Source organism: Mus caroli, unplaced genomic scaffold (genome assembly GCF_978045245.1).
Source record: "Mus caroli unplaced genomic scaffold, Mus_caroli_1 scaffold_3, whole genome shotgun sequence".
NCBI classification, from domain to species: Eukaryota; Metazoa; Chordata; class Mammalia; order Rodentia; family Muridae; genus Mus; species Mus caroli.
In genome coordinates this window covers 34002339-34018786 of record NW_028227258.1, presented here as the reverse complement: position 1 = coordinate 34018786, position 16448 = coordinate 34002339, and the positions used below count along the sequence as shown (strand labels likewise).

Sequence of the window (16448 nt, the reverse complement as noted above, 5' to 3'; positions counted from 1 at the left end):
ATACTTGGTCCCTATTTGATGGCACAGTCTTGGGAGGTGACTGGAACTTTGGGGTGTGAATCATGACTGGTAGAATGATGGGTCTTTGGGAGGTTCACGTTTGAGAGGTCTAGCCTAGACAACATCCAGCCCAAGTCTGTCAGTGCTATTTCATCAGCTGCCTCACTTGCCTACCACAGCAGACTGATCAGCACTAGTCTCCATGATTTCCCCATAAGGGTAAGGGGAACTGTACTCTCTAAACTGTGAGCCAAAATAAACCCTCTCTCCCTTAAGTTGTTTCTGACCGCTGTTCTATCACAGCAATGAGAAAAATATCCCCTCCAGCATCAGATGGTACTGAAGGCCCAGGTGACTGATTTGCTTTGAGCAGAGGACTCATTTGCGTCATACCTACGTTTCTGAGTCATAGAAACTGTGATAAATATGCATCTGGGCTGTTTTTAAATGTGTGTGTATTTGTGCGCACGCATGTGTGTGTGTATTTGTGTGTGCTGTGTGTTTACACACATGTGCTTGTCACTGTCCACTGACGGCACAAGAGGGTATCATATCACCTATACCTATATTTAAAGGGAGTCATAAACTTCCTAATGTGGGTGCTGGCAATCAAATACCTTTCATCCTCAGCATCACTTTGCACTTTTAACCACCGAAGCATCTCTCCAGCCTTCAGTATCTTTTGTCTAAGTCACTAAGCTATAGTTATTTGTGAGACAGATAAACTATGACTCCCTTCTCCTGGGCTATTGTTAACCTGTTTGTTGGAAATTTACTTACAAGGTCCATTTCTGTTTTCGATTGAATTTAAATACATAATTTTAGGAGAGGTAGCTACTGACCCCATAATATTTACTTCTGCATATTGGCTATCCAGAATGAAGAATATTACTCAGTCTTGCAGTTGTGTATATTCACATGATTAAACTCTCTGGAAGGAAAGAACAAAGCCAAGATGCACTGTGGCAATTCCCAAAATCTGTGATTGCTTTTACTTGTTATTTTTTAATTGCTTTATGTATACAAGGACTTCTTTCATGAATGCCCAAGCCACCTATGTGAAGTACCTCAAAACTGGAAATGACCTGTGTGCCTCCCAATAGACAAAATGATAGTATAATATTTAGTATTAAAAGGCAGTGAACATGTTATAGAACATTGTAAAAATTGTGCTGTGTAAAATAAAGCAATAAAATAGAAAACACTATATTACCAGTTATAAGAAGTTCTAGGAAATGCAAGCTAACAACCAGTGACAGAGTTTGTCACTGCCTGGTGACTTAGAGGAGCCTGGACCAAGAGTAGCAGAAGAGAGGGACCACAAAGGGGCAAGACTAAATTTTGAGGATGGTGGGCATGTTTTCTATTTTAATTGTGTCTTGGTTTCACAGATCTGTAGTAGATGTGCATGTGTGATGAGCTCAATGAAACACTAACTATAGATGCAAAAGGTTTGTGGGTACAGATAAAGGCAGCCCACTGATCAAAATCCATGGCATATTAATGCAATACCTTAAATGCAAATTATTTTAAAACATGAATAAGATAGCACAATTTAAATAACAAAATTCAACTGCTATAGGACACTATTTACTCAATTTTCTCTAGTCTAATATCTGGTTCTAATAAAAAAAATTACTTACTTATATATGTGGATGACCCACAGGCTGGAGTGCGTTAATTAAAAATATATATAGTATAAAAAATCTAGATAACTGTTTTTGGGAGATCCTCTTGAATACATACATGCATGATGAAGGGCTCTCTGTTTTTGATGCAGTGTGTACAGTTTGGGATTAGAGTCATTTATGAATGGCAGAAGACACACCTGTTCAGGAAAGTTCATTTCTGTTTCATAAAAACTGAACTGACATTATGTTCTCAAATCCAGCTGAGAGCCACACGGTTCCGGTAGTCTTGGGCTGCTGACTTCTGGGCTCCAGGAAAGAAGGGAGGGATTATAGGGGACATTCCAGCTGTTCAGTTGGGAAAACCTCTGGAATCCATCACAGCAGATGCATGCTGTCATTCACAATGTGATTTGAGTCATGTTGACTGTACGGCTCCCACAAGTCTAAGTGTGTGGAGACTTCATTTGGGGTGCCACTTGTACATGGAAATGTTTTTTTCATTATGGGATTGGTACCTCGCCTCTAAAATGATGTTTGTCTCTACTCAGTATTGTGCATTTTAAACCAATTTGAAACAAAAACTGGGCTTGGGGGGAGGAGTAAGGGCAGGAATGGAGCCTGGTAGCAATGTAATATCCACGGTGGGGAACGGGGACCGTGCTTCCAGCACAATCATACGTCAAGTGTAATCTTCAAGGAGTAGATGCACTGAGCTGCTCAGTGTCTAACTAGAGTTCTGTACCCAGACATTCTGAACTGGGTGTCAATTCTCAGGCAGTTATCTTTCTAACCTGCTTTACTCTCCTTTGAAAGCAAGCTTGCATTTCCCTTGAATTTATGCTTATAGCTTATTTTGTCTTTATTTTAAAAGCCTTTTAAAGTGATTTAAATATGAAAGCTTAATTTGATTTATTTTATATTTATTTTTGGAAGACAATGAGAATACTTAACTTATTCCAGTGTCAGGCAATAACCAAGACATGGCTGCCATAGTCTAGACTCTTATGTGATAAGACATCTAAAATATCCCCAACCATGCATGCAATGCTAAACTTCCAATGCCACAGTCAACCTTATCATGATTATAAAAGTCATTGTTTCCCCCTGTAAGTTGAAAAAATTCAATAAAGTGCAAGAAAGGAGGGAGAGGAGATGGCACAATAATTAGCTGTGTCTCGGTGAGACTCATAGAAACAGTGACATGATGGTGTTCCTAATTATGAGGAGGGGACTCACCCAGTCACATCTACAGTGCTTTTCCTTATAAGCCTCTGTGAACACCGAATCAGCTCAGTCAGGATTAGCAATCAGCAACAGGTCCTGGCTTTGATATATGAATAGTTATAAACTTATAAAACTCCTTGTGAAGACCTTCAGGGCTCACATCCTCAGTAGAGATAAGGATGCTGGGAGATTTCTCTTCTTGGCGACAAGTGATAAAGGAAATGACAATGACACTATTGAGGTTTCCCAAAGAACTTTGCAGTCATTAACTGAGGGTATATTAATTTGATGGATCCATTCCAGATACAAAACATTGGGAAACATACCATTTGGATCCTTCTTGAACAAGACGTTAAACAATAGTTAGAATGTAGCAGTTGTAGTAATTACTGAAAAATATTGCAATGCGTTTTTCTAATTAAATGTTACTTTTCATACACAGTATTGTATAATATTTTCACAAGTGGTTTGCAAAACCAGCAAATGCTCAATTACAAAAATTAAAATAATTTTGTTATACAATTTTGGAAATAAAAACATTATACACTGAAATTAGTCATATCCAATGGCTCCATCTCAGGATACTTCTGGAAAGTTAGAACACACATTCTTAACCTGTGGATTTCCACACTGTATTTTATGCTTTTACTGTAAATTGTGTCTTCATGCCAAAACGAACAAACAAAAATCTGCAACAGAGGTAAAACTAGGAAAATGATTAGCTTTGTGTCGTTATTCATAATGATTACCTTGAAAATACTACATTTCACCAAACCCTAGCCTTCCCACAGAGGTACAGACAGCAACTCCTCTGATGCCTGGCTTGGACAATAACTTTGCGACTTTTATTATTGTGTTCTCAAAATAGCCCTATTGGCTCACAAAATCACACATGAATGTACTACTCTGATATTAAAAGTTACATATAAAAATGTTTAAATTTTTCTTGGAGAAAGTAGGCGTTGTGTTGTAGATGTAATAGAATAACTTACAGTGGGAAACTCATGTGCATTTGAAGTAAAAATATTTCAACAAAGCAGAGAGACTAGTTTGGCCTAGAATAGGAGGTTCACCTAGAAACTCTTCATCCTTATAATATAACCCAAAGATAAAGATTGCAGAGTACAGTGCTAGCTTCCAGAGATGGGGTCCTGACAATGGTAAGCTATTGATTAGAGAGCACAGAGTTGCAACTGAGAATATATGATAAGCACCAAAAGTAGATAATGTGTCATTACTTCTTGTGAGTCCACATTATCCTGTCCACATGACTTGGCTTAGACGTCTTTAGTATCTTAATCTTCTCTTCTGCTACAGTAACTTTAGTGAATTCTAAGCCCAGATTAAAAAGCCCAAATATTTCCACATAATATTTTCTGTATTTAGACTGAAATCTAGATGTTCAGCCTGTGTATTCTTTACAAACCTTTTCTTCCGGATGCAGGTTGGCCTAAAACTATCCTTTGAGTCCCAATGCCAGACTCACAGATGTGTAACATCATAGCCATCTTACTCTATGAAGTTTATTAGTACAAATGCATCATATAGTTAGAACCAAATAAATACTGTTTGTCATTTTGTTGGTATCTTATTTTGTTAGCATAATGACTTCAAATCTCATCCATGCTAAGGCATGTCAGACTTTCCTTCCTTTTAACAGAATAATATGTTATTGCATAAATGTATGTGTGCTGTGTGTGAGAGAAAGACAGACAGACAGACACAAACACACAGAGAGTAGGGAGCGAGGGGAGGAAAGAGGAGAGAGAAAGATAAAGAGAGACAAATAGAGACACAGACACAGAGGGAGAGAAAGGAGAATGAGAAAGGAAGGGAGGGAGGAAAGGAGGGAAGGAAAAAGGGAGGGAGGGAGAGAGGCCACGTGGCTCTAGAAGTTTTGTAAATCTCTGGACCCCTTCTACAACTGAGACTTGATGTCTTGGTTCTTTATAGCTTCTTGCATTTAATAGTCTTAGCTCCTCATTCGCCTTCTCATTTTTTTTTTAATATTTGCGCAATCTGTACTTCTAGCCTTTCCTTAGAACTTTTCATTCAACTACTAGCTGTTGTGTGAGCTGAGAATTCACAGGCCTGGGAATCCAGGAGTCATCAACCATGGGAGTCCCTCTCTAGCCTGTCACCTGCCACCTGCCACTTCCTGATGTTGGATGACTTCAGATTAGAAGTTCAGGATTTCCTCATGTCTTAGTGTTTATTGCTTAGCTTGATCTACACATGATAAAGACTTCCAGTAAGCAATAAAAATGCTTTTAAGAAAGGCTTTTATTAGGCTTAATGTTGCTACACCAAAGATGAAGTACATAGCAGACACCTCCAGGACTAAAGCACCATGCCTGAGAAATAGCCTGCTTTACAGTGAGGAAAGGGGCCTGGCACACAATGCTTAGTTGAGAACTCCACTAATCATAGCCTTACATTGGCATAGTATGCAGCATCACCAGTTACCATCCATCCACAAATGCCAGTCACAAGCCTCCCTTACAAGCTGCCTTGCTTTCCATCAGCTGTGGGCTTTCTGAGAAGTCAGTGAGGAAGTGCCCCTTTCTTACCCTGGGTGAGAACATCTGCCTAATGAGCAGAATTATCTATAGCTCATTGAGGCATGGGCATCCAAATGTATTGCTTGATGGCAGGAGCTATAATGTGCATCGAGGCCTCTCAAGCAGATGATTTTGTTTCAACAGCCCCATGACCATGGTGGTCTTTGTAACCAGAGTGGGGTTTCTTCAAAGACCATGGAGTGTTCAAAAGAGTCTGACTCTAGTCAGTTGCCAAAGACAGTGCTATTTGGCTTGTTGTTCCAGAATCAAGGCAATCAGGAAAGACAGAAGTGTGTATTCATTTTGCTGTTCATTAATTCACAGAAACATTAATGAAGAGGCAGGAAGAAAAGCTTGGGTTCAGAAATCTAAGTGTTTATGTGTATTGCAGTAAATTAATAGTAAAATATGGTAATTAATGATTTAGTATGCTAATGGCCATTTCTACCGAAATACATTAAACATGAAAGAGGAAATGAATAAACCCATTTTGAATGCTGATCACTATAATAATTTTATACATGAGGAGTGAAGCTAAGTGTTCACAGTAGTGACAATGACAAATTAATATGCTAGAGTGGTAAAACTGAGTCAGTGTAATTCTCAAAAGCTTAGATAGTCAAATCCTTCCAGTTCCTTTAGTATTATGTCTTTAAAGGAATGGTTAAACATAATGAGAGCCAATGACACAGCATCTCCTAGGTGGACATGAGAATGGGAAAGCCTTAAATAAACTTGGCAAGGTCCCAGAAAAGGAAAGAAGTTAGAAATGTATACCACAACATATTACTGTCTTTAAGGTTTAACATATAGATTTGGTTATGTTAAGAGCAGGCACATGTGGGAAGGAAAGGTATTGTAACATCTGTGGTACCAATACTGAGCTGGCTGACTTATAGTTTCATCTATAATGTTTTAAGATGAGGGAGATAAAGATTATTACTGACTAAGTAACAAGATGCCTTTTATCTGCTTTCATAAAGTTAAGTTGACAGTTTCAATTAAATTGAATCTAGTAACTGTGCATTTGAACTTAGATAAATAAGATATTCTCTATAGAAAGCAGAAAAAAGGTGTCTCCAAAGATATGCAGAACTTGTGGATCTGTCCCTCACACAGCAAAAAGGTCTCTGTAGTTATAACTGTCGGTAAAGACCTTCTAATGTGAAGATTGTTTCAGACTGTCTAGTTGAGCCTAGTCTAATAATTAGTTCATACTGTGTTAGAAAAGTTTAACATTAGAAGGAGGAGGGGCAAACACAAGGAATTCAAGGTTATGAAAGTAGAAAAGAGAGAAAAGCACCGGGGCAGCTGGGGCGCAGGGTCCGCTGACACTCGCCAGCTACCCACAACACCCGCCACAGGATCTTAAGACTTCTGGTGAGTGGAGCACAGCTTCTGCTCCAATCCAATTGCGCGGGACCTGAGACTGCATTAGTTAGGGAAGCAGAAACCGGCCTGAGTAGGGCCACAGGCCTCATCCAGCCGGATCAGCGCCGGGGTAGCAGGAGAGCAGGGTTGCCTGACACCCGCCAGCTACCCACAACCCCCGCCGCAGGATTTTGGGACTGCTGGTGAGTGGAACACAGCTTCTGCTCCAATCTTTAAACAGTGACAACGATAACAACTAACCCCAGAGATTACCAGATGGCGAAAGGTAAACTTAATAATCTTACTAACAGAAACCAAGACCACTCACCATCATCAGAACCCAGCACCCCCACTTCGCTCAGTCCAGGGCACCCCAACACACCGGAAAAGCTAGACACGGATTTAAAAGCATATCTCCTGATGATGATAGAGGACTTCAAGAAGGACTTTAATAACACACTTAAAGAAATGCAGGAGAACACTGCTAAACAGGCAGAAGACAATAAAGAGGAAGCACAAAAATCCCTTAAAGAATTGCAGGAGAACACTGCTAAAGAGTTACAAATCCTTAAAGAAAAACAGGATAACATAATCAAACAGGTAGAAGTCCTTACAGAAAAACAGGAAAACACATCCAAACAGATGATGGAAATGAACAAAACCATACTAGACCTAAAAAGGGAAGTAGACACAATAAAGAAAACCCAAAAGGAGGCAACACTGGAGATAGAAACCCTAGGAAAGAAATCTGGAACCATAGATATGAGCATCAGCAACAGAATACAAGAGATGGAAGAGAGAATCTCAGGTGCAGAAGATTCCATAGAGAACATCGGCACAACAATCAAGGAAAATGTAAAATGCAAAAAGATCCTAACTCAAAACATCCAAGAAATACAGGACGCAATGAGAAGACCAAACCTACGGATAATAGGAGTGGATGAGAATGAAGATTTTCAACTCAAAGGACCAGCAAACATCTTCAACAAAATTATAGAAGAAAACTTCCCAAATCTAAAGAAAGAGATGCCCATGAACATACAAGAAGCCTACAGAACTCCAAATAGACTGGACCAGAAAAGAAATACCTCCCGACACATTATAATCAGAACAACAAATGCTCTAAATAAAGATAGAATACTAAAAGCAGTAAGAGAAAAAGGCCAAGTAACATATAAAGGCAAGCTTATCAGAATTACACCAGATTTTTCACCAGAGACTATGAAGGCCAGAAGATCCTGGACGGATGTTATACAGACACTAAAAGAACACAAATTCCAGCCCAGGCTACTATACCCAGCCAAACTCTCAATTAACATAGATGGAGAAACCAAAGTATTCCACGACAAAACCAAATTCACACATTATCTCTGCACGAATCCAGCCCTTCAAAGGATAATAACAGAAAAAAACCAATACAAGGACAGGAACCACGCCCTAGAAACAACAAGAAGGTAATCCCTCAACAAACCTAAAAGAAGACAGCCACAAGAACAAAATGCCAACTTTAACAACAAAAATAACAGGAAACAACAATTACTTTTCCTTAATATCTCTTAATATCAATGGACTCAACTCCCCGATAAAAAGACATAGACTAACAAACTGGCTACACAAACAAGACCCAACATTTTGCTGCTTACAGGAAACTCATCTCAGAGAAAAGGATAGACACTACATCAGAAAGAAAGGCTGGAAAACAATTTTCCAAGCAAATGGCATGAAGAAACAAGCTGGAGTAGCCATTCTAATATCTGATAAGATTGACTTCCAACCCAAAGTCATTAAAAAAGACAGGGAGGGACACTTCATACTCATCAAAGGTAAAATCCTCCAAGAGGAACTATCAATCCTGAATACCTATGCTCCAAATACAAAGGCAGCCACATTCATTAAAGAAACTTTAGTAAATCTCAAAGCACACATTGCACCTCATACAATAATAGTGGGAGACTTCAACACACCACTTTCACCAATGGACAGATCATGGAAACAGAAACTAAACAGGGACACAGTGAAACTAACAGAAATTATGAATCAAATGGATCTGGCAGATATCTACAGAACATTCTATCCTAAAACAAGAGGATATACCTTCTTCTCAGCATCTCATGGTACCTTCTCCAAAATTGATCACATAATTGGTCACAAAGCAGGCCTCAACAGATACAAAAATATTGAAATTGTCCCATGCATCCTATCAGATCACCATGGACTAAGGCTGATCTTCAATAACAAAATAAATAATAGAAAGCCAACCTTCACGTGGAAACTGAACAACACTCTTCTCAATGATACCTTGGTCAAGGAAGGAATAAAGAAAGAAATTAAGGACTTTTTAGAGTTCAATGAAAATGAAGCCACAACATACCCAAACTTATGGGACGCAATGAAAGCATTTCTAAGAGGAAAACTCATAGCTCTGAGTGCCTCCAAAAGGAAACTAGAGAGAGCACACATTAGCAGCTTGACAACACACCTAAAGGCACTAGAACAAAAGGAAGCAAATTCACCCAAAAGGAGTAGACGGCAGAAAATAATCAAACTCAGGGGTGAAATCAACCAAGTGGAAACAAGAAAAACTATTCAAAGAATCAACCAATCAAGGAGCTGGTTCTTTGAGAAAATCAACAAGATAGATAAACCCTTAGCCAGACTCACTAGAGGGCACAGGGAAAGCATCCTAATTAACAAAATCAGAAATGAAAAAGGAGACATAACAACAGATCCTGAAGACATCCAAAACACCATCAGATCCTTCTACCAAAGGCTATACTCAACAAAACTGGAGAACCTGGATGAAATGGAGAAGTTCCTAGACAGATACCAGGTACCAAAGTTGAATCAAGATCAGGTTAATGATCTAAACAGCCCTATATCCCCCAAAGAAATAGAGGCAGTCATTAATAGTCTCCCAACTAAAAAAAGCCCAGGACCAGATGGGTTTAGTGCAGAGTTCTATCACACCTTCAAAGAAGATCTAATCCCAGTTCTTCACAAACTATTCCACAAAATAGAAACAGAAGGTACTCTACAAAACTCATTCTATGAAGCCACAATTACTCTGATACCTAAACCACAAAAAGACCCAACAAAGATAGAAAACTTCAGACCAATATCCCTTATGAATATTGATGCAAAAATCCTCAATAAAGTTCTTGCTAACCGAATCCAAGAACACATCAAAACAATCATCCATCCTGACCAAGTAGGTTTCATCCCAGGGATGCAGGGATGGTTCAATATACGGAAATCCATCAACGTAATCCAGTATATAAACAAACTCAAAGACAAAAACCACATGGTCATCTCATTAGATGCGGAAAAAGCATTTGACAAGATCCAACACCCATTCATGATAAAAGTCTTGGAAAGATCAGGAATTCAAGGCCCATACCTAAACATGATAAAAGCAATCTACAGCAAACCAGTAGCCAACATCAAAGTAAATGGTGAGAAGCTTGAAGCAATCCCTCTAAAATCAGGGACTAGACAAGGCTGTCCACTTTCTCCATACCTATTCAACATTGTACTTGAAGTCCTAGCCAGAGCAATTCGACAACAAAAGGAGATCAAAGGGATACAAATTGGAAAAGATGAAGTCAAAATATCACTCTTTGCAGATGATATGATAGTATATATAAGTGACCCTAAAAATTCCACCAGAGAACTCCTAAGCCTGATAAACAGCTTCGGTGAAGTAGCTGGATATAAAATTAACTCAAACAAATCAATGGCCTTTCTCTACACAAAGAATAAACAGGCTGAGAAAGAAATTAGGGAAACAACACCCTTCTCAATAGTCACAAATAATATAAAATATCTTGGCGTGACTCTAACTAAGGAAGTGAAAGATCTGTATAATAAAAACTTCAAGTCTCTGAAGAAAGAAATTCTAGAAGATCTCAGAAGATGGAAAGATCTCCCATGCTCATGGATTGGCAGGATCAACATTGTAAAAATGGCTATCTTGCCAAAAGCAATCTACAGATTCAATGCAATCCCCATCAAAATTCCAACTCAATTCTTCAACGAATTAGAAAGTGCAATCTGCAAATTCATCTGGAATAACAAAAAACCTAGGATAGCAAAAACTCTTCTCAAGGATAAAAGAACCTCTGGTGGAATCACCATGCCGGACCTAAAGCTCTACTACAGAGCAATTGTGATAAAAACTGCATGGTACTGGTATAGTGACAGACAAATAGACCAATGGAATAGAATTGAAGACCCAGAAATGAACCCACACACCTATGGTCACTTGATCTTCGACAAGGGAGCTAAAAACATCCAGTGGAAGAAAGACAGCATTTTCAACAAATGGTGCTGGCACAACTGGTTGTTAACATGTAGAAGAATGCGAATCGATCCATTCCTATCTCCTTGTACTAAGGTCAAGTCTAAGTGGATCAAGGAACTTCACATAAAACCAGAGACACTGAAACTTATAGAGGAGAAAGTGGGGAAAAGCCTTGAAGATATGGGCACAGGGGAAAAATTCCTGAATAGAACAGTAATGGCTTGTGCTGTAAGATTGAGAATTGACAAGTGGGACCTCATGAAACTACAAAGCTTCTGCAAGGCTAAAGACACCATCAATAAGACAAAAAAACCACCAACAGATTGGGAAAGGATCTTCACCTATCCTAAATCAGATAAGGGACTAATATCCAATATATATAAAGAACTCAAGAAGGTGGACTCCAGAAATTCAAATAACCCCATTAAAAAATGGGGCTCAGAACTGAACAAAGAATTCTCACCTGAGGAATACCGAATGGCAGAGAAACACCTGAAAAAATGTTCAACATCCTTAATCATCAGGGAAATGCAAATCAAAACAACCCTGAGATTACACCTCACACCAGTCAGAATGGCTAAGATCAAAAATTCAGGTGACAGCAGATGCTGGCGAGGATGTGGAGAAAGAGGAACACTCCTCCATTGTTGGTGGGATTGCAAGCTTGTACAACCACTCTGGAAATCAGTCTGGCGGTTCCTCAGAAAATTGGACATAGTACTACCGGAGGATCCAGCAATACCTCTCCTGGGCATATATCCAGAAGATGTCCCAACCCGTAAAAAGGACACATGCTCCACTATGTTCATAGCAGCCCTATTTATAATAGCCAGAAGCTGGAAAGAACCCAGATGTCCCTCAACAGAGGAATGGATACAGAAATTATGGTACATTTACACAATGGAGTACTACTCAGCTATTAAAAAGAATGAATTTATGAAATTCCTAGCCAAATGGATGGACCTGGAGGGCATCATCTTGAGTGAAGTAACACAATCACAAAAGAACTCACACAATATGTTATTCACTGGTAAGTGGATATTAGCCCAAAACTTAGGATACCCAAGATAGAAGATACAATTTGATAAACGCATGAAACTCAAGAAGAATGAAGACCAAAGTGTGGACACTGTGCACCTTCTTAGAATTGGGAACAAAACACCCAGGGAAGGAGTTACAGAGACAAAGTTCGTAGCTGTGATGAAAGGATGGACCATTTAGAGACTGCTGTATCCAGGGATCCATCCCATAAGCAGCTTCTAAACGCTGACACCATTGCATACACTAGCAAGATTTTGATGAAAGGACCCAAATATAGCTGTCTCTTGTGAGACGATGCCGGGGCCTAGCAAACACAGGAGTGGATGTTCACAGTCAGCTATTGGATGTATCACAGGGCTCCCAATGGAGAAGCTAGAGAAAGTACCCAAGGAGCCAAAGGGATCTGCAACCCTATTGTTGGAACAACATGATGTACTAACCAGAACCTCGGAGCTCTTGTCTCTAGCTGCATATGTATCGAAAGATGGCCTAGTCGGCCATCAATGGAAAGAGAGGCCCATTGGACTTGCAAACTTTATATGCCCCAATATAGGGGAATGCCAGGGCCAAAAGAATGGGAATGGGTGGGTAGGGAAGTGGGGGGCGCTATGGGGGACTTTTGGGATAGCATTGGAAATGTAATTGAGGAAAATATGTAATAAAAATATTAAAAATCAAAAAAAAAAAAGAAAGTAGAAAAGAAACAAACAAATACAAGAACACCAAATTTACCCAAGTCCCTAGAATAAAATTAGCATTTCAATGCCTTGACTTAAACTAATGAGATAAATGTTGGATCTCAGGCCAACATAAGTACATATAATAAGTTTGCTATTTAAGCTCTTCAATTTATAGTTGTTTGTTCAATTAATAAAAACACTCCTAAACTATAAGTAATAGAATGCAGATACATGAGAGAGCTTAAGTATATGACATAGAAAATATTCTTACTTATTTCTATTGACTGTACTACACAATTTTTGGTATATACAGATAACTATAAAATATAACTTTTAAATACTAGGTTGTCTCCTAAAAAAGAGTGTAGAGTCTAAATATGTAAGAAGTAGAAGATAATGTAAGTTATTTAAGGAATTTTAGCTGTTCTGAAATACACAAGAATATAATATTAGAGAGAAGATGCATTTGAATTTGTAGTATTGGATAATGCTTCTTTCTAAATAGGAAGGTATTATATGAAATAGAATATAAAAGATTTCCTTGTTAACAGTAAGTAGGAAAATTAGCTAGCATTAAAAGCAAAGTTTTGAATTCTCACTTCTTTTTTTGTTTGTTTGGTTTTGTCTGGTTTGTTTGGTTTTGTTTTGTTTTGTTTCTTAAGACAGAGTTTCTCTGTATAGTCCTGGCTGTACTGGAATTCACTCTGTAGACGGAGCTGGCCTTGAACTCAGAAATTCTCCTGCCTCTGCCTCCCAAGTGCTGGGATTAAAGGCATGTGCCACCATGCCCGACTTGAATTTTCACTTCTTTATAATTCATTTCTTTATAATAGATTATCGATTAACAGCTTTTTACTTTCTCAAAATAAATTCAATAAATCCCTGAGGCAATTTGTGTTAGAACCTGAAACCTGGTTTCCACTCAAAAGAACATGTGTTCATTGCATTTTCAGTAAGAAACAGACAATAAGACCTCAAGGAGAAGAGTTTTGGGGATGCTGAGATGATTTCCAGCCAACAGCAACAAAAGGTAATAAACTCTACTGAACTATGTGAGCTATTCATTTTCCTAACAAATGGTCCCATTAACACAGGTCTTCCCTGAACCTCTTTAGAATCTTGGTCACCTGGTTTATACTCTGCTTTTATAATCCAAGTCTAGCCCAGCATCTGGAGAACCAGTGTGCTATGCTATTGTTAACTTTCATGTTACATATTACCAGTGTTATTGTGAATAAATATTGAATGAAAATTGGGTGATAAAGTAGGTAAATTTCACAAGGTGTGTTTAAACCATGCATTTATGCAGTAGCTTGAAGAGTGCATTTATATGCCATAAAAGATTATACTGGTATATATTTCTAGATATAATTCATTTGGAATCAAGCAGCAAAGTAGCTGTGCTAAGTATATATCTCAGGAAATATAATTGGCAACATGGAAAAGCTCTTTGGACAAGCAGGCCCTTGGTTGTATGAAGGTTCGATGCCCCAGTGTAGGGGAATGCCAGGGCCAGGAAGCAGGAGTGGGTGTGTTGGTGAACAGGGGGAGGGGGAAGGGATGGGGGTTTTTGGAGGAGAAACCAGGAAAGGGGATAACATTTGAAAATGTAAATAAAGAAAATAGGTAATTAACAAAAAAAGCAATTCTTCTTAGAAAACTCCAAAAAAAATGAGAATTTTCCATGTACAAAGCAATGGAAGAATAGGATTTTTTTCTAGCTCCACCACATATGGCAGGAATCCAGAAACACATTATAGACACATTAGTCTTATTCTTGTTGCCACAAGCAAGACACACAGCAACATGGGCATCTTAGTCAGGGTTTCTATTCCTGCACAAAGATCATGACCAAGAAGCAAGTTGGGGAGGAAAGGGTTTATTTGGCTTACAGTTCCATTCTTCTGTTCATCACCAAAGGAAGTCAGGACTGGAACTCAAGCAGGTCAGAAAGCAGGAGCTGATGCAGAAGCCATGGAGGGATGTTCTTTACTGGCTTACTCAGCTTGCTTTCTTATAGAACCCAATTCTACCAGCCCAGAAATGGTCCCACCCACAAGGGGCCTTTCCCCCTTGATCACTAATTGAGAAAATGCCTTACAGTTGGATCTCATGGAGGCATTTCCTCAACTGAAGCTACTTTCTCTGTGATAACTCCAGCTGTATCAAGTTGACACAAAACTAGGCAGTACAATGGGGTAGACAGAGTAGTAAGAATTTTGAAGTATCTCCTAGGTAAATTTCAAAGCCAACTTCATCAGCAGTGACAATGGAAGGACATGTGACTATTATAGTCAAGACCATGTGAAGACAATTACATCTTAAAAATACAATAAGTTGGGAAACAGACAACTACTGTTCTCACCAATATATTTATCTATGAGGTCATTGTGGACTTACTGAAGTATTCTAATGACATTTTCTCTAGAAAGTGGACAGGTGGACAAAACTCTCACCAAGTCTATTCAAGGTTTGCTCATTGCACATGTAAGCCGAGCCCTCACCTAATTTGTTCCTTCATGTAACTCTTAGGAAATTTCATGTGCTACAAACTTTGGAATAAAGCCAGTGCCTAAATGTGGGTCTTTATGGATTCTGTGCAAACATCATGAATACATAGGAAGTGAGGCTGCTGCAAGATTTTACTACTTAGCCATGAACACATTAATCATATGTCAGCAGCTCTGGCATTTATTCTAGACCTGGATTTTTCCTTACCAGCTTGTAAAGTACTTTGGGGATAGAAAAGATGTTTAAAGTTAAACTGTAAATGCATAAATGAAGAAAACATAAATTTTAAACTATAGATATTCACATACATGTATATATATTATTTGTATTGTTATAAATTTTTGATGCTATTACTATTCAGATATGAATTTGTATAGCATTATCTGCATATGTATATTTTCCTTACAAGATGGAGATTCATATTTACAAAGGCACCACTATTTTTTTTTTCCTTTTGGTGACAAGATTTGTTGTATAACCCAGGCTGGCCTTGAACTTGTGAAGATTCTGTTTCTGCCTTCTGAGTGCTTAGATTAAAGGCATGCACCACCATGACTATTGTTAACTGACATTTAATTCATATTTTTTTCTGAAAGAATTTAATAAATACTGTAGTCCCCCCCCCCCAGTTTGGGTTGAGTTGAATGCCATTTTAAAAGCTTGAGTTTATGTGTTGCTTAGATTATGTCATGGTTCACATGGTTCATGTGGAGAAGTACCATTGAGTGTGCCTGTTTTGACTTGATGGTTTTATTTTGGAGAATTCTAGTAAACTGGATGTGTTTTCAGAGGTATTATTGCTTTTTCATCTTTTGTTATGGCATTGTTATACATAAATTTATGATTGATAGATGAACATCTGATGTTCTTCCTTCTAGCACTCAAAATAATTTTCCCTAGCTTTAAAAGAACTGGATTCTTTGTAGTGAATCTTGCAAATGGAGGTTTGATTTTCAGCTGACTTCTGACTTAAGTAGGCAACTAAAGAACGCTGAGAGTGGAGGAAATAATCTTTCTCAAAGAAGAACACACCAATTGGTTATCCAATTCTATATCATTGTTCCTGAAAATATCGATACAAGTAACATACAGACTGAGCAGTTTATATTTAGGAATATATATGTATATA

General features: G+C 38.4%; 1 long non-coding RNA gene across 1 annotated transcript in view; it reads left to right on the top strand.

The window, feature by feature from the left end:
- Positions 1-13839, top strand: part of LOC147005449 (uncharacterized) — a 79420-nt gene extending 65581 nt beyond the window's left edge. The window contains exon 4 of the long non-coding RNA XR_015046598.1: positions 13762-13839. This is a non-coding gene — a long non-coding RNA (uncharacterized LOC147005449). The remainder of the gene's footprint in view (positions 1-13761) is intronic.
- The last annotated feature ends 2609 nt before the right edge of the window (positions 13840-16448 follow it).